This window comes from Meriones unguiculatus, chromosome 10 (assembly GCF_030254825.1).
Source record: "Meriones unguiculatus strain TT.TT164.6M chromosome 10, Bangor_MerUng_6.1, whole genome shotgun sequence".
NCBI classification, from domain to species: domain Eukaryota; kingdom Metazoa; phylum Chordata; class Mammalia; order Rodentia; family Muridae; genus Meriones; species Meriones unguiculatus.
Window position 1 is genome coordinate 120,884,060 of NC_083358.1, and position 19,971 is coordinate 120,904,030.

General features: G+C 39.2%; 1 protein-coding gene across 11 annotated transcripts in view; it reads left to right on the forward strand.

The window, feature by feature from the left end:
* Positions 1 to 19,971, forward strand: part of Inpp4b (inositol polyphosphate-4-phosphatase type II B) — a 796,958-nt gene that overhangs the window by 462,135 nt on the left and 314,852 nt on the right. The gene's annotated exons all lie outside the window — the stretch shown is intronic.

A 19,971-nucleotide genomic window follows, 5' to 3' on the forward strand; every position in this document is an offset into this window, starting at 1 on the left:
TTTTGATCTCCATTAATATCTTTAAATGAAAATTTAAAAATTCCACAAAACAAACAAACAAACAAAAAGAGTCTTCTGTATTACCCATCTTAAAAATTTTCAGTGTGGAACCTAGCTTTTGATTTGGGGGTTCACTGTGTCTGAACTGGTTTTTATTACTAGTGCACTTGGTTTTAAGGAAAGTTTTAGAACTCTATACATGCTCCATGTGGACCAAAAACTCTGGTCACTGCCTCAGTGTGGGAGGTGGAGGTGGGGTTCAAATAAAACTGCTGTGCATGATCCTGAACTGGGAACTCTTGTAGTAGACACTGAGGATTCATAGATAGGTTTGAGTATTGATCAGGTGTCTGCAATCTTAACCCCTTTAACTTCCTAAACACTACCATTGTCTAAGCTACTATTATGTGCACTTCTAACTGGCGTATTACGAAGTTCTATCCTAAAATTCTGTCATCATGATGGAAAGTTTTTCTTTTTTTTTTTTTTTCTTTCTGGGAGTGGTGGCAGGAAAAGCTTTCCTTGGGATGTGATGGGGAAGTCCCATCAATTACTTGAGAAGAATGAAGAACATGAAAAACAAAGAAAAACAAAAACAAAGCAAAACAGTGCAGCTGGTGTGTAGACAATGGGTAAATTCTAGGTTTCCTTGCTTTTTTACTTCTGTGTTTATCTCTTTATCTTTATCTTATCCTCACTTCTCCTTCCCTCCTTCTCTCCTTCCCTATCCCTGGTCATTCCTTCTCCTTCGGTTTTTCTTCGCACCTCCCCCTCTCTCACCATTAATTTTAGAGAAACGCTCAGGAGCTCTTTGTACATGCAGTGCTGCTGCAGCCTGAGGAGGTATCTCTTGGCTCCTCTTCTTTAGGCCATTGTTTGCTCTACTTCTGTACTTTTGCACAACATCTCAGCAATTCTACAGAGTAGCCAGGAAATTCTGTTCCTTGTGCACAGTTCTAGCTGGATGACATGCCTTTGAAGCACATTTTGTATGTTTTCTTGCTGTGTAGCTTCAGTGTCCTTTATATCATATGTCTATTGAAAGAACAAATAATCTGCTCAGTTGCTTTTATTGGTAAATAGTAATATTCTATGTAGATTACAGTTGTTACACATATCAGAGGGGAAAGACATATTGTTAATATTTCATCACTAGCAGACTAAGGATACAGTGAGCAAAAATGCACACCGATTGATAGAAATGAAAATTATTACTTGGTTTGAATACATTGTATTCACATATTATAAATTATATTTGTATTGGTTTATACTTTATTTTTTAGCGGTAAAGAACACAGCATGTATTTACTCTGTTTGATGTGTCCACATATTGCAGATTGTGAAAATGACTGATTTGAATTCAATATTTGAAAATCACGAGAAGAGAGAGTCATTACTTGACATCAAACCATTTATTCTAACTTTATTTGATGCTTTGAGTTAGGAAACATAAAAGACAATAATAATCTGTCTTGATTATAGTAACAAAGACACTGACTCTTAGTTTAGAAACTTGTCTTAGATTTGCAGACAATTTACAAGCTACAAAGGCCATGTAGAAGTCCTGTCAATCAACATCGAGCTTTCATATTTGTGAGTATCTTAACACAGCTAGTAGGAGTATCATGCTTAGTAGGCCTTTTTTTGTTCACTTACCAAGCCTGACCAGCAATACTTCCAACTCTCTTATTCTGTAGTTTAGTGTCATTAATCAAAAATTAAATTCATAAGAGAACTCATAATCTGATCTCAGAAAGCAGACTAAACCAGATCCACAAACCATGTACTCTGTGATAATAGGGTTAGGTATTTCAACCTATTCCAGTGGCAAAGGCCTAACTATAGGGCACATTCTCAGCTCTGAGACTAGCACCCCTAATGTGTCCCATTATGACAGTTTATTTATGTGTTAATTTGGGACAATAAAGGATGATGTTAATGCAATGCCTGACATCTAACAAATTTAATTTTAAGCCTTGACTACAGAGTTCTGATTCTGTGACAAATTTGATATCACTAAGACTCCAGTTTTCTCTTCTTTGAGATTGGAGGCAGTAATAAGATTCTCCTCATCTACTATAATTAATATATAATATGAAATCACAGGAACACTGGGGCAGAGTTCCTGACACACTAAGCCTTCTACACATGTAACTGTATTTGTCTGACATCTGATAATATCTAGGAAGTAAAAGCTGGGTTAAAAAGTTAAGGGCATTTACAAGGCACTGTGCCTTAAAAAAAAAAAAAAAAAAAAAAAAGACAGTTTTACATCTGTTTTCTTTCTGAGGTCAAATAAGAACTTCTCTAATCACAGATGTTTGTGTGTATAAGTGTACAAACACAGACACACAGCAGCTGGAGATGGAAAGGGTTTCTGTCTCAAGGCAAGAACTAAAGCAAAGACCATGGAGGAATGCTGCTTACCGGCTTGATTCCCATTCTTTGCTCATCCTGCTTTTATGTAGAAGGACTCCTTCTCCAGGGGTGCTACCTCCCGCAGAGATAGGATGTCCCCTATCAATCAAAATGCCTCCTGGGCTTGCCAGTGGGCCAATATGATGCAGGCATCTATCTATTGAGGTCCCCTCCTCCTAGATGACTTTGGATAGTATCAAAGAAATAAGGACGTAAAAACAGCACAAGAGGTAAATAAGTTAGGAGGTCTCTTCCAACTCTACCCTGTGAGCAGCCAAAGTGCATACTGCTTCTTTTCTTTTGAGGATTTCATTTTCAGTTTTGTCTATGTGCTTGTGTCTGAGTGTGGGTATGTAAAAATGAGTGCAGTGTCTGTGTAAGTTTTGGCTCCTCTGGAGCTAGACTTACTGGCCATTGTAAATGGCCTGATGTGAGAACCGATCTTGGGTCCTCTGCAAGAGAAATATACATTCTCTTTAAAATTTTATTTATTTTTTTATTCATTACAGTTTATTCACTTTGTATCCCAACTGTAGCCCCATCCCTAGTCCCCTCCCAAACTCACCCTTCCTCCCTCTACTCCACCCATGCCCCTCCCCCAGTACCTCTTAGGGGCGGTCCTCCTCCCCTGACCCCAGCCTGTCAGGTCTCCTCAGGACTGGCTGCACCGTCCTTCTCTGTAATATGCATTCTTAAGGGACTGAGTCTACTCTCTAACTCTGTATTGGTTGTTTCTAATCGTGATTCTATAGTGTCTCTTCTAGCTGACAATTTTTGACTCATTCATAATGAGTCAAAATAATGAAGCTGTACTGAGCTAATTATTAGATTTTACTACTTATAAAAATGTCCAACACTATTGATCAGGTAATATTTAAATTTTGGCAAGTGATGGTGACACATACACATAACCTAGTGCTTAAAAGGCTAAGTAGGAGGAGCATGGATTTGGAGACAATTTATTTTTTTAATGTTGTATTTCTTTTATGATGTATTTATTTATGTTATATTCAATTACCAGGGCCCAGAGTGATGCTTCAGTGGCAAAGAGTACTGATTTTCATCTAAAGAACCCAGGGTCAATTCCTGGCACCTATTTGGTGGCTCAAAAACAATCGATACCTTCAGTCCCAGGGAATATGATATGACACCCACTTTTGGCTGCTCTAGGCATTGTACTCATGTGTTCTCATATTAAATTATATATTTAATAAATTAATTAAATATATTAAAATTATATATAAATTTATGAATATTAAAGAAAATTTATACTTTTATTTAATATATAATATTTAATACACACAAACACATATATACATAAAATAATATACATTTATGTATATAAATCTTATATATATATAAATTTAATTATCAACAGATAGAAATCTCTTTTGTGTTTGCACACCAATTTGTGACTAATAGCTAATGTTTGTAGCCAATCTTCAGGCACCAGAGGGAAATATTTTTCTTCATATTCATTTTTATGTCATTTCACACATACAAATTATTCCCAGAAAATTAAACTCATTATATGAAGTCATGCAGTCACACAGCCTGGGTGTGCTAGAATGCTCACAAGATTCCCAGGAGAACAGTCTCTGTTTCCCTTTCTGTCAGATAAAGGTGCAGCTAGCAGCCTCTCACCATATTCCTGTACCGTACTTAGGTCATCGTTTCTTCTTCATTATCAGGATTCAGTAATTCAAAAAGAGGACCAGGCCTTGCTCATTTCCCAAGGGAGGGAGACTTCACAATTTTTTATTTACAATTGAAAATGTGCTCCTTCTCTTGACTAGGGTCATGAAAATAAAGAACAAGAACTTGACTATCTCATGATCTGTGTATATCACTTCCAAAGAACTCAGCCATACCACAAATACCAAGATTCATTCAGAAAGGTGTGTATGTAGTCAAGGATTGGAGACCACGAAAAAACAATTCCTTGACTTTTAATTAAAAGCTTTGGATAGTCCATCTTCGGCACATACTGGAGAGGTTGTGGAGAAAGGGGTACCCTCCCACATTGCTGGTGGGAATGTAAACTTGTACAACCACCTTGGAAATCAATCTGGCGCTTTCTCAGACACTTAGGAGTAGTGCTACCTCAAGATCCAGCTATATCACTCCTAGGCATATATGCAAAAGATGCTCAAACATACAACAAGGACATTTTCTCAACCCTGTTTGTAGCAGCTTTATTTGTAATAGCCAGAAGCTGGAAACAACTCAGATGTCCCTCAGTTGAGGAATGGATACAGAAATTGTGGTACATTTACACAATGATATACTACTCAGCAATTTAAAACAAAGAAATTTGCAGGCAAATGGTGGGAACTAGAAAGATCATCCTGAGTGAGGTATCCCAGAAGCAGACACACATGGTCTATCCTTACTGGTAAGTGGATACTAGACATCCAGCTGCTTTATTAGAGCTATGGTAAAACAGTTATTTGGGCGAATCCTTTCAGGCATCAAGGGTGTTAGTCTTATGATTCACTTTCATTTTCCTAACCCCAAGTAGCTCCAGTCATTCCTTCTCCTTTGAATATTTCATCTGTTCTCTTGTGGATTAAACATTATGTTTTCTGTATTCTCTCCTATATTGTTTCCTAAATGATTAAAGATGTTTAGACTCTTCTGTTACTGAAGTGTTTTCATTAAGAACTCACCAAGTGGCACATTCATCCTGTAAGAGTAAGCATAGCTGCAGAAGATTTCAGAGCTACATAAAAGATTGCACTCATTGTACCAAAGCCTCCACCTGTGCCTTGGGAGGAAGAAAGGTTTTCTGCCATCTCTCCTTTAATTAATGCTTAGTGATATGTCAGAATGTCAGACGGCCTGTCAAGAGTATAACAATATACCCTTCATCATCTAGCTCTGTATTCAGTATTGTGCAAGGTCTCAGTATTACGACAGGCTTTTGTGACCTCAAACAATTGATCAAGAACTGCTATTTTTATGAATTCTTTTTGCAAAAAGCCAGATTTGTTTCCCTTCCCCCACTCAAACCCATTCCCTTCACATTTCAGTGCTCTGCTCTGGACTCTCTGATTTCTGCCTCCAGGACTTTCGCTGTCACTTGTCACTTGGCTGTAGGTGGTGTAAGCCCTTACAACAGATGAGAAAGTGGAAGGTGAACAAGCCTGGGCCTGATCCCTTGCTTGGCTTCCCTCTCTAGGGATTTAGCTGTTTCCCTTTCCTGCCACAGTTCCTGCTGGGGCTGGTCCTCTTATTCCTGGATCACTCTCTCAACACTTTTTTTTTAAACCTTTTTCCTTTCCTTTGTACCTTCTTCCTAATGATAGGGTAGGCTGTAGTCCTCATTGCTTTGCAAACCCTTTCAACACCCTTTGACCCTCCTTTCCTTAATAAATTATCCTCTCCTTTTGCCTTTTACAGTTTAACCATTTTGAGTGATAGAATAAGTGGGACCTGCCTGAAGCCTGTACATATACTGACTTGTTATGCAGCCTCTTGTTGATGATGACACCTACAAGCTCCTACTATCCTTGTAACTACCTTATCTTTACCATTTTGGGTTTTGATAAATCCTCTACAGAATGTATTCTTCTAGAGTTCTATAAAGAATCTGTTGAAAAAAAATGAAAAAAATAAAATAAAATAAAATAAAATTAAGGAAAGAAAGAATTGATAAAGTCAAATAAGAGGCCCATATAATCAATTATTTTAAAAAAATAGAATTTAAAACATGTTAAAAAAAAAGAATCTGTTGAATTTATTTGAACACACACCAGATTCTTTTATTTTCATTTATCAAGCTTTGTGTTAAACTGCACATAGATTACTGAGTGGTGGTTTTCTTATATACAGTAACAGTAAATATATAATTACATGTCACTTTCTTATTTCTCAAATATGTGATTTACTATAAGCTGTCCTTGTTCTGAAACTTAATTGCAGAAGTTTTAAATCAGATATAGTTACATCTAGTAATATTTATTTTTAATGCTTGATGGTAACATTACAGCTATTATTTTATGGTGGTGAGAAAACAGTTTCAAAAATCATTGCCAGATTAAGGTCATTTTAGGTTCAGTTCATATGATGAAGATTATCATAAGGTCAAATGGAAGTTATCCCAGTGAGGAAAATGATTGACTCTTTTGGCATACATTAAACTACTGAAGATTGTAATATTTTTTTAAATTATGATATATGATCAAGAATGGTATTTTGTGGTTGGTTTTAAGCCTTGCTGGATTTTGGCTGCTTTTGCAGAGAGCATGCACTATAGTAAGTGGCTATGTGGAGGGACTGATGTTGTGAATACACATTGCATTTAATTGATGTAGCTCATGCTTGAAATAAATGTTCTTGTAGTGTCAAGTGTGACCCTCTTTATATTATTCAGTGTATGCTACCCAATTCAAGTGCAAAAGTAGGAACCTGGAAACAGCAGGTGCCACCACAAAAAAAAAAAAAAAAGCCTTTAGACTTGGTTTTCTTTGTGTTTCTTGCACCTAGTGCTGTTGGACTGTTTTCAACACAGTAAATCATATCCGTGGAGAAGCATAAATAATATGCTTCCTTTCCTGCTAATGCCAGTCCTTCCTCCCCTGTGGTCTCTGTTGATTTTTGCATCCATGTCTGTATAGTATAGTGGGAAGCCTTGGCTCAGTGGGAAACAAACATGAAATGGTTGTAGTTTTCACCAGTTCTTGCTCCCCTGTTGTGTTATGTCAAATTCTTCTTTCCAGCTGGTAACAGATCCCTTAGCAACGTCCTAGGCAGATTAGACAACTTTCAAGTCATTTTTCACAACTCACATTCTGTCTAGTTGAAAAACTCCACTATCATTTCTTGTACAGAAATGTCAACACTCTGGGCCAGGCTTGGGTTCTTTGCTTTCTGAGGAGGCAGTGGCTTAGATTTCTTATCTGTTTCTTTCGCTTCAGGGGAAGATGTGTTGGCTGGCCTTTGAACTCTTTCTCCCCCACCCCCTTTATGGAGAAGTGGAAAGTAAGCAGAGGAGACACCCAAACTAATCATTTTTACATTACTGGGAGTGTGTATTTCTGGGGATTAGTGTTGCCTTCTAAGCAATAGCTTGTTACTAGCATGGCTGTCTGTCCTGGCAACACTCAAAAGCTTGATAGAGGGCTCAGGGGGTAGGATTTTCCTTTCTGCAATCATCTGGACCAGTTGATATGATCAACTGTGATAGGATCACAGTTATAGGTTCTTGCTGTAGGAACACGTCACCTGTCCAGAAGCCACTGCTGTGAGGTTAAGGCAAGACAGGTCCTATACAGCTTTCTTCCTAGATGCCTGCCTCAGTCCATCAAAAGTATCATGAGAGAGCTAGCTGCAGTGCTGATGTCATCTCCGTGCTCTGCCATACCTCTTCTTTTTAGTTTGCTTTTTCTCATCCTACATGATCAGAAGGCAGATCAAAAAAACACTGCATGAATGGAAACAAGCAAAATTCTAGCATCTCCAGATCCTTTAGATGTCCTCTTAGAATCTTCTTACTTAGCATGTTGGGCAAGGGGTTTACCCCCTATTAGGGCAACAGTTTATGGCAAGAATGTAAGACTTTGGTAATTTATCCCTTGTCTTCTTTTCTTTGTCTTTTACAGTTAAATAAGGGGACTTGGAAGGCTATATGACTTTAAGTCCACTTCCGATGCCTGAGGAAGCTTACCGTATAACTAGCCCATTTGTTTTCAGTTCTATTAAAAAATGTGAGGCACTACTGTTCTGTCTGTTCTTAGGGTTAATGTCCAATTTGGTCAAATTTAAAGTTTATTTCCCTCTTGTCCCATAGTCTGATGGGCAGAAAGAACAGAGAAAGACTTTAGACTTCTAGTATCCAAGAGATGGGCATAACCTCTATCCCAGGGTCATTCCCCGCCTTCACTCAGATAGTCTGTCACCCAGGTCACTAAAGGAGCCAAAGGGTGAAAGCAGATGGTCTGATGGCTGCCTGAGCTCAGCAACTCATCTCAGCTTCACCCTTCCCTACCTCTGATAATTCATCTCAGGGAATGTAGATGAACCTAACTGTTCCTATTTATCTTTAAGGGATACTACAAGGCACATGAGATAATATCCAAACAACCCTTGGAAGGGTGTGATGTGTAAGCTTGGACAACATTACATGTGATACCCACCTCAGTCATTCCCGCACCTGCTAGGAGAGGTGTCAATGTGCTGCTCTAGATGTATAAAGACTCACTGATGTCTTTGAAATCTTTGTTCAGTTTCTCTTGGGCACAAACATATCCTTGTTTTTTTTTGTTTAAAGCAAGCAGTACCATCCCATCCTTTGTGTTTATTACCTTATCTAAAAATTTATAGTAAAATACTGTTCAAACCTCTGAGACCCTGGGAGAGTGAACTAAGTCGAAGAACAAATCTCTGTGCTGTGAGTACATTTTGAAATACAGCTGAGCAAGTACCTGGATGAGCACATAGTATAGTTTATTAGTCAGCTTTATTTTACTGCAACAAAACACTTGGGGGGTTATTAAATTGTAAAGAAGAATTTTTAGCTCATAGTTTTGGAGGCCCACAATTAGTTTCCCCATTGTTGTGTGCTTCTGGTAAAAGCAATGGATAGCAAAGTCAGGTAGGTATGGAATGGGGTCTATTTGGAAAAAAAAAATCAATGGAACTCTTTGAAAATTTGAAAACTTATCACACACACTTGCCATGTGTACTTGTATTACTAGATTCTAAGAAATTATTTGTTTTTAAGCTCCAATATTTCCTGAGCCTTGCCCCTGCCTCTGGTAATGACAAGCAAGCTGTTCCTTGTTCCACTCGTGTAACCCGAGCTTCTGGAAGCTTCTTCCGGGTCACTGCTCTGAGATGATGCTCTTGCCAGCTCTTAACTCTTCTTTCCTACTTTATCCAAAGAGGCCTGAATGTTGTCAGCCTAGCCAGCTGTCACAGCGTTTTCCCAGTACTCAACAATTAAGGATTTCTTTCTCCTCTGAACTCTTGTGACATCTGTGTCATGCTTGTGATATCCATACTGATTGTGTATGCCCATGCATTTCCCTTTGCACTGGTCTTTGTCATTCTTACGTGCACAAGCCCTGTCATAGTTACTGTTAATTGCTCTGACATCATCAACATTTATGCCTTAAACAAGATAAGTGTGACACAAATGTCCATTGATGTAATGGACTTATTACATAATTTACAATCTTTAGTTCTTATGAAATAAGTGACTTTAATTCTTCCTTATCCACAACAAGTATTTACCTAGTACCAACACTGTGAGGCATGACAATGACCAACTATAAATCATGCAGAAATGATAATTATAGAACTTACAGAGAAGAGGCACAAACAGAACTACAAAAACATAATTATAAATTGTGATCAGTATTACAAAGGACAGTTACAGTAGGGAATCTGTTTTTATAGGATAGAAATTTCTCTAATAACTGGAAACTCAAGCCCCTAAATTAGAGACAGCCTTTTCCATGTCACAGGTGGCACAATCGAGCAATGAACCTTGATTATATGACTTCAGGAAAAAGCTGGGCAAATGGCCAGTTCTGACAAATCTGAGGTTATGCTATTAAGGGATATATGCCAAGTTTATATAAGGTAGGCAAATAACAGATTCTGCCCCACTTAACAAAACTGCTTCATGTCCAATTAGAGATTTGCCATGGTTGTAGATTATACCAGCCCACTTAGGATCTCAGCAATGTGTTCCCTCTCCTCAGACTCTGAAAGACACTGAATGGTTTTTGCCTGAATGTATGTATGAGCGGCATAAGTATGCCTAGTACTACTGAAGGCCAAAAGAAGGATCAATAACTCTTAAACTTAGTGGTTTGGGGCTGTCATGTAGGTGCTAAGACCTGATTCCATGTCCTTTGCAAAACTAGAGAGTGCTTTCAACTGCTCAGCTATCTCTCCGATCCCTTGACCCCCACATTTGCACTTTTAAATGATTGTGCCATCTGCTCTGTAGGGTAGGACTGTATGGCAGTATGGGCACATCAGTATTTTGGCAGTACAGTGGAGCAAGGTGTTGAGACAGACTTAGCATATCCTTAGAGAGTAGTTGATGTAATGAGACAGCTTGATCCTGAGGAAAATAAGTATATGCGTACTAACTATAGAATATAACAAGCAGACATGGAGCTATAGACTATAAATATTTGCCCTTGGAGAACATTCCAATGAGGAAGATGCTGATACAGATTTCTTAATCGTTTTTCAAGATTTCCTTCAAATGTGTTATCTAAAATTATGTTATCTCTTCCTGCAGCATGTAGGCCTCTGACCCAAATCCTGTGGGATTAGGAGAATTAACACAGACGTTTTCCTATCCACAGAATGACCTAAATTCCTCACAAGCTAGAGAAGGATTTCAGCATTAATTATTTCTAGTGAATCATAACTACACTTGACTTTCAATATAAAATAGTCCCAAGGAATATGATTTACTCAAATGAACTTTCAGAGTAGATTCCTGTGAATCTACTTGGTTTCAAATGGATTTGCTTGTATGGTGAAGATTTTGAAACACCTTGGCCATGATCTCTTTCTCCCTGGTAAAAAGACAGAATGGTTTCAGATGTTTTTTTTTTTTTTTTTTTGAAAATCATAAGTGAGCAAATTGTATAGCTTGACCCTTCTTTTATTCCTGCTGAGCCTCATCCACACTTCTACACAGTACGTTCTGAAGTGCTTTTGTTCATAATTCCCACATGTCTATGCATTATTCTTATATGAATATTATCACTGAAACAGAAGTCACATATATGATGCCAGATTTGTGAACTCATGGTTTTTAGTAGGTCTACTTAGTGATTAAAATTACCTCTAATAATGCTTTGTTTGGCATTCTTTAAAAGCTTCTCTTATATGTGACATTTAGTGTTTTTTTCTACATCAGTATTATATAATAGTAGCTATCACCCTGCCATTTTTCTAAATGGGCACAAAATCAAACTTAGAGAAAAATGGGATTAAAGTTTAGCATGACCCAATAAACTTTGACATGAAAAAGAATTTCTTGCTGAGATGGGTTATTTTAACTCAACAACTTATCAAGCAGGTTACAGGACTCCAAGATCCCAAGAGTCTTAAAAAACATTAAATTTAAAAAAATGAAGTTTTAACAAATGTAAGCATAATCTATGTGTTACTTTAAAATTCATGTCTCAATGTAATTTTTTCATAGTCACAGCAATGGATAGAAAGGCCATTTGATATCAATTTTTGACTATAAAAATTTGCATAGTTTTTGGTCAGATGTTTAAAAGTTTTGTTTTTCCATTGGCACAATCAATTATAATAAAGATAAAGGAATTCAAGCACTGAAAATAAGAATTTTAGATAACACAATTCAGACATACCACGATGGATGGGAACTGCTCTAGCAGTGCTGATTTTGTACAAGTTGGGGATAGCAAGAGCACACAGGAACCTTTGCCAAGTGCTTAGCTTGTGAACATATATCCTTTTTTTTCTTATGCTCATGAAAGCATTGTGAGGCTAGGCACTATGAGTATAGTTCCCAATTTTACAAAGGAGAAACCTGGGCATGGTACCATTCAGTGAGAAACCCAAGGCTGCATGATTAATTTTTATGAGTCAAGGTTTCCCTTGAAGCCTTTCTCCAAAACCTATTTTTCACCAGTGTTCTTGACTGTTTCTTGAGGAAATGTCAGAGAGACTTTTGAAGCTATAATGTCAGTGGTTATTTCTGAGTACAGTGGATGACATGTGCATGGGGTGATGGTGATCCCAGCCATTGGCCGTCATAGCAAGTCCTTCCATAGGCCAGAATTCTTTTGTAATCGTTTCTGAACTGATTTTTCCCAATTCCAGCCAGATTGACCATTGCAGAAGGTCAGAATGGCCATTAGACATGGGTATTATCTGGAAAGACAAGATTACTCCCTAAATTGATTGTTACAGCAAATGAGGCTGTAAAGCAGCCCTCTGAGGCTTCTTCATTGAAACATAGCAACTTTGCTACGGGTCTCTATCTGATGCATAAATCCCCAGCCTGGCTGCTAGGGTCTCATCTTGTTCTCATATTGTGGGTGTTTAATCCCAGCGCTCAACATGACTTTTAACTCTGGCTGTGTTAGAATCACCTGGAAGTTCTCAAAAGCTGTATCTTGATCTTTCCCTCTCCATACTTTTATAATATAATATAAGTATAATATAAGTATGGCAGATTTTATATAAGTATATAATATAAGCATAATATAAGTATGGCAGATTTTAAAATCCTCCCTAACAAATTCCAGCGTGCAGCTTAATTTGAGAATGTTTCCTTTAGAAAGAGAGACTGGGAGCATGCTCACACTCCATAGCTGTGCTGGAAGCTTGAGACGCTTCAGTCTATTGAGATTTCATTTATTGTTGCTCTTGGTGTGGTTGGTTGGGCTCAGTGATGTAGCAGGGGTAAGCCCCCTTATATAGTCTGTGAGTAACCTCTTCACATCAGTAGACTTTGTACACACTGCATATGAACTCTGCTGTGATGTCTTTTAAAAGTGCTGTGCATGGATCTTCAGGATTTATAAATATTATTTAGATAATTATAATGTTATAACTATATTGACTTCAGTCTCCCAGAATTTTATTGCAAAATAGTGTGTATTACAATAAAATTATAGATTTAAATGTTTATTTTGGTGGGATGGGTATTTACATTGTGTGCTTTTGACTTTTGGCTAGCTTTATATATTCTGGATATTAGTTCCCTGTTTTATATATATATAGCTACAATGGGTTTTTTTCTCGCCCATTCTGTAGGATGTCTTTTGTTGTTTTGTTTTGTATTTAAGACAGGGTTTCTCTGTGTAGCCTTGGATGTCCTAGACTCCCTTTGTAGACCAGGCTAGCCTCGAACTCGCAGAGGCTCTGCCTTTCTGAGTGCTGGGATAACAGGGGTGCACCAATGCACCCAGCTGGTAGGATGTGTCTTTATTCTGGCATTTCCTTCGCTCTAGAACCTTTTTGAAATTCCATGCACTCTTGTTTGTTCTTTATAGAAATTCCCTGCCAATTCTATATCTCCAAGTGTTCACCTATGCTTTCTTTTAGCAGTGCTGAGCTCTCCAAGCCTTCCTCTCCTAGCAGTTTTGAAGTTCACCGTTTTACATCAGCCTTTGCTTTCTTCTACTAAGGACCCAGGCTTTTCTCCTTCCTTCTTTTTCTTTCTTTCTTTCTTTCTTTCTTTCTTTCTTTCTTTCTTTCTTTCTTTCTTTCTTTCTTTCTTTCTTTCTTTCTTCTTTCTTTCTTTCTTTCTTTCTTTCTTTTTCTTTTCCTTGCTTCCCTTCCTTCCTTCCTTCCTTCCTTCCTTCCTTCCTTCCTTCCTTCCTTTTCTTTTCTTTTTCCCTTTTTAAATATTTTAACTAGGCTTGTTAGTCTTGCCTTCTTAACCTGGCTTTCTTTTCTCAGCCACAGCCATATGATGAGAGTGTTTCAGATGTCTGCATTAAAACTTTAGATGCTCTCCCTTGCTTGTAATTTCTAGGTTCCTAGCCTGGATAACGTCCATTTTCCAGTTACTTTTATTTTTCCTAGGGTGCTAAATGTGGCTGGAGAGAATTTTAACATCAGATTCACTGGCCCTCACCTTAGCTGCTCCCTTAGCACTGTCCACTACATTTGTCTCATAACTTGTTACTGCCCTAATGCACAAATCAAGAAGTCCCCAGGCTTAAAGGGTGACCCCAACAAAGACTTTTGTCATTGTCTAGAAGCTGGAGACTGGACAGTGGAGGACTATGTGGCTATCCAGGTTTTCATCACACTTTCTCTTCTATCAAATATTATGTAAAATTTCCGTTTTCTCTTTTTTTCAGCCAACCCCTCTGAGCAGTAAACCACACATCACCCTGGAGGCATGACCTGTCCATTGGTTCTGGATGTTTTCTTCACGGTGTTGGCCTTTTGTGTACTCTTATAATTTATTGTAGCGGATAACAACTGAGTCTCCTTCCTGAACACTCATTTCCTATGCAAACAACCATATTCTCTGTGGCTAGAATAACCTTCCTAAAAATATTTCATTTATTTTCTTCCCTTGCTCAAGAATCTACAGTTGTTTTCTAGTGCCTTCCAAAATGAGGTACATTCTTTCCTACTTCCCCCCCTCCTCCTGTGTGTGTGTGTGTGTATCTGTGTGTGTGTTTCTCCTCATCTCCCCCTTCCTCTCTTTTTCTCGAACTTTCTTTTTGAGTTTCTTTTAAGACAAGTTCCCACAGCCCAGGATGACCTCAGACTGCACCCCACATTCTGAATCTGGGGGATTACTTACATGCATTATCTCACACAGTTGTAAACTCTTACTCACTGGCTGGCACCCACATTCATATTCGCTTTTTTTTTTTTTTTTTGCTTTTAGATTTACATACACACATAACTCAATGTTTTTAGCCTTCTTTGCTTCCTACCTGCATCAATGCATTTTGAAAATCTAGAATGCTGCTTTCTCCCTTTAACTTGGAGAATTTGATCCAGATTTTTTTTTTTTTCAATGCAGTTTATTCAGGAACATTGAACAATCCTCGGACCCCGGGGAAAGCCAGCCCACAGCTTAAATAGCCTCTGGGTAGCCAACCCAGGCGTGCCACGGGGGCAATGCAGATAGGTCCACATACATGGAAGCAAGCCAGATCCTCGGCCTTAGCCAAATGTGGAGTTGTTCCTGACAGAGAGCACTCACCATCGGGAAGGTGGAGGGCGGAAACCAGCTCCATCTTTAAGGCATAGCATTCTGCAGCTCTCTACAGTTCCCCCTTTTTGTTTTAGACGCATCAGGCAAGAGTAGAGGTCTGATCTCTGATATTAGAAATAAATTGGGACTTTGTACAGATGTTCATTTAGGTGTCATCCACCCAAAGAGCATCGGACCCGTCCGATACCTTTTTCTCAGAGGCGGGACCTGGGGCATCAACCCGCATGCAATCAGACATGCTCTTCTCTGGGTCCAAAGCAGCTGACCCTGAGTGCAGTGCTTAGCCTCGCATCCTGAGCGTATCATTTTAGCTTTTTATGGTATCCAACCATGCTTGGGGAGAGTGCCTTGCTTCAATGGCTGTAAAGGCCTGAATGATCATGGCTGCATCACACTGTTGTGAGACTCTAATCTTGCATATATACCACAGGCAAACCAAGGAGACCAACACCAGAAGGCCTGCTAACACTCCCATGCCCGCCCATTCCTTCATGGACACAGGACTAGCCACAGGATTATCAACATGGATTGCTGCAGCCTTGATCCAGATTTTAAGGCATAGTGAAAATGTCACTATTTTGTGCATATAGATGAATTATTTTAGTTTATGTGTATGAATGTTTTGTCTACATGTGTGTCTATGCACTACATAGCACCATATTCCATGGAGGCCAGAAGAGTGCATTGAGTCCACCGGAATGGAACTGGAGTTACAGATGCTTATGAACCACCATGTGAGGACTGGGAATTGAACCTAAGTACTCTGGGAGAGCAGCTAGTGCTCTTAACTGCAGAACCATCTCTCCAGCCCCTTTATGCATCATTTATAGCTCTTAACAAAAGTATCTTTCTCCTTTCAACACAAAGCATAATCTGTACTCCTGTCTAGCTCTTGGTCTTTTTATACAAAAGTAAGAAGACTGTCCAATAATTTGACATTGTGAGGCTGTCCTTTCCAAAATGTGTCCTGTCACATTGATAGCCATACCAGGACATATGGGTTGATGGGTCAGGCCACAGTTTGGACACACCTGCTTGCTATTAGCTATTTGAATTGTCCTATTTTTTCTCTTACAAATCTGAAATTTTCTGGAAAGATAGTTATATAGGTCATACTTTTGTAGCCCTCTCAGCATCTAGCAGAATATGTGGTTGTCACAAAAATCAAGTCTTCATATTGAATCCCATTGTCCATTGTTCCTGAGGTTAAGGAAGGACTCAGCAGGGTGAGGAATGTTCAAGGCTATCCTTATGAACAAAAGGATCTTGCCACTTGAAAGTAATTGGTCTATCTGTGAGGCTCAAAGCTTTGACTTCATTAGCTTCATGCTCTGATAAACCAGAGAGCTTCACCAGGTTTGTGTGATCAAACAGGCTGCTTGGAATGTGTTTGTCATGTCCGACACTGGTAACTTCTGAATTGCTTTTGTGTTGTTATATAATAATTCTCTGTGCAAAAGTAATTGCTTCCTGTGGCCTGGAAGGTCATGGTTTTTCATAGTAGATAAGGGTATGTGCCTAAAAAATGAACTGACAAGATATGGCCTAGTTCCCATGAAACAGTCTCATCCCTACTTCTGTCACCGTTGCTAAGGAGTGGGGATATGCTGAGCCCTATTTGTGATGTATACCAGGATATCATCGGCATGACTCCTCTTTGTCAGAATTCTAATGAATTACCCTGATCAAGAAGCCTCTGGTTTCTCATCTGCCCATAAGTACAAACTCTGTTGACAGAAAGAGATCTACAGCTGATCCCTTATGCATCCTTCTTGATCTTCTCTTTTGTGTTTGTGTGTTTGGCCAGATGTGCTGGGAAATTCTTTGAAGCTTCTTTCCTGAAGAGGTGGAGTCTAATTTCTGACTGTAAATCCGAACTTCCCTCTAAATGTGCTGTGATGGGAAGAATGCAGCGCAGTGACATAGGGTGGCTTCTCATCCTCTAATTTAGGAGGCACTCTCGATTTCACCTTTGCTCTCTTGAGAAGCTTCCAGCATCACACGAAAAGCTCAAATCAAAGACTGCTACAGGAGTGAGTTCCAGATTTCACAGCAATTGCAGCCATCTTGGCTGAGGGTCCAGACATCTGAATGAGCTATCTTAGGGCATCAGGCTTCAGTCTAGCCAGTAGCTTTTCCAAAGCCATGAGTGAGCCAGATGGTATACATATAACTGATTTGTCAGCTCACAGCAACATGAGGAACATCATTAAGCCAGTAGGTAACTAGGGACAGTGAGATGGCTCCATAGGTGAGGCACCTGACAACCTGAGCTCTATCCACAGGACCCACATGTTGAAAGAGAAACAACTCCTGTGGGTTGTCCTCTGATCTCCACATGTACACCATGGTCTGGCCACACACATGCACACAAATAAATACTAAATAAATAATGCTTAAAAGAGTTTATAGAAAAAAACAAAAAAAGACTTTATAGATAGATAGATAGATAGATAGATAGATAGATAGATAGATAGTATTTCAAGCATATTTTAAACAGACTATATAAACATTAGTGTGGTCTAAAGTGGATTTCCCATATACCATATAGGAAGTAGCACAATAATACTTAAGATATGCCTAAAGTAAAGATCATTTTAATGAAGCCTCTCTTGTTTCAGTTTCTAATTTGAAAATTTAGGCTAATGGGCTAAATGCAATTTAAGATTTTTTGTTGTTGTTGTTCTATCTTCCATAATTCCAACTCACTCTTGTTCAGATAAATTATTTACAAGATTGGAATTCATGATTCTAATTCTTTCCTATTTTCTTTACCTGAATTGATCTGGCCAGTTTATTCCTAGAGTATCCTAAAAACATAAAAGATTTAAAGTGGAGGACTATAGAAATGGCTCCTCGGTAAAGAGCAAGCCTTGTAAAACATGGGGACATAAGTTGACCCCAGAATTCATATATAATGTGTGTGTGTGTGTGTGTGTGTGTGTGTGTTAAGCAGTTGGTGTGCTTTCAATCCCAATGATGGGAAGATGACAGCAGAGGGAACTGTCAGTCTATCTTGTCAAGCGGCAGGGAAGTAAGAAGCCCCGTGAGACATCCCCTGAGGAATGATATTCAATGGTGTGCTCTGGCCTCCACATGTACGTATGTACATATGCACACCCACTCAGATATGTGAGCCTGTACATAATGCACACACACACAGTGATAATAAATAAGCACTCCCCGTGTGCAGGAGGGGGATCCTATGTGCTTGTATTTGGAGAAAGTCCTGCTCCTTTTTTGAAAAGAAGAATGGGCTGTGACATCCAAACATGGGCCTAATTGCCGCACAGTCATAGAAGATTTACAGCTGGCTCAGTCGGGATAATGGTTTATGCGAGGTGTCTGTGCACTAACTGAATTGGTAGGTGTTAAGGGTCGTTGTGCACATTTGCTGAGCCAAAGTCCCATGGCTCTGAGGAGGCTTGTGGCACACGGTGTACAATATGCTACATTACATTAGCAGATGTGACTTTGCTGGTGAGATTTCTATTTAAGTGGTTTGGGCCCTTCTATGTCATACTTCTGCTTCTGAAAAAAAAATATGTGCATATATTCGTCTTTCGTGAGTTCTTATAGGCTTATTGTACAGTTTAGTTTTTGTTCTGACCTTAGGTACAGAACCCCCATTACATCACACAGTAAATAAATTACTTAGACTGCCAAGAGTTATTGAGCACAATTTCATTTGGAAAGAAAATCCGTTGAGAATAAATTTTTGCAAATAAAGATGCACAAAGTTTTGTAGTTAGGGACACATTTGAAAACATCTAGTAAGGGACTGAAATGTTGAGAATAAGGAGATGCACTCAAAATCATAAAACTAGTTAATGATGCTCTATGAAGTTTGTAAATCATCTCTATAATATTATCACATACTATCAGAAAGAGAACTAGAATTAGTGTATTTCAATATCATGGCCAGTTTATCAGAAATGCCCAAAGTATCAAGCGGATGGGGGAGAAAAAGTAGAGACAGAGGGAGGGAGGGAGGGAGGGAGGGAGGGAGGGAGGGAGGGAGAAGGGAGAAGGGAGAAGGGAGAAGGAGGAGAGAGAGAGAGACAGAGGGAGATAGAGAGGAAGAGGGAAAAGATGGAGAGACAGAGAGGGAGAGGGAGAGACAAAGGGAAAGGAGAGACAAAGGGAGAGGGAGACACAGAGGGAGAGGCAAACACTGAGGGAGACAGAGAGGGAGAGACAGAAGGAGAGGGAGAGAGAAAGGGAGACACAGTTTGGGGGAGAAAAGAGGGGAAAGGAGAGAGGGAGAGAAAGGGAAGAGGGAGGGAGAGAGGGAGAAGAGGGAGAGAGAGGAGAGGGAAAGGAGACAAGGGGAGGAGAGAGGAAAGAGAGATTAGAAGGAGGAGAGGGAGAGTAGGAAGGAGAGAGGAATAGGGAGAGAGGAATAGGGAGAGAGGGAGGGTTGGAGGCAGGGTGGGGTGGGGCAGAGTAGGACAGGTAGTTGCTGATTAGGTATAGTGACTACGTGGAAGAAACGGAGACTGTGAGCCATAGGTTATACTGACCTCCCGAAGCCTCTGAAAGCCCCAGTCCTGCAAACACAGCCCCTACAGTCACAATGTCTGCCCAGTCAGCTTAACCCTCAGAGGAAGATGGAGTCTTTTTTCCTGACCTGTCCTCAAGAACAGTGAGGAGAAGAGCATGGAGCTCCCCCCAGAGGCTAACAGTCACACTTGCCGATTAGAGCCACCTTAACAGCCCTTAGTGTTTTCAGCCCTGACAATTTCCTGCTAAATATACTAGTTAGATTTCTGTTTAATACCCTCACAAAGTTAGAATATTCACAGTTGCACCTCTTTTATAAGATATTAAAGATGCAGGTTTTTAAATTCTGCTTA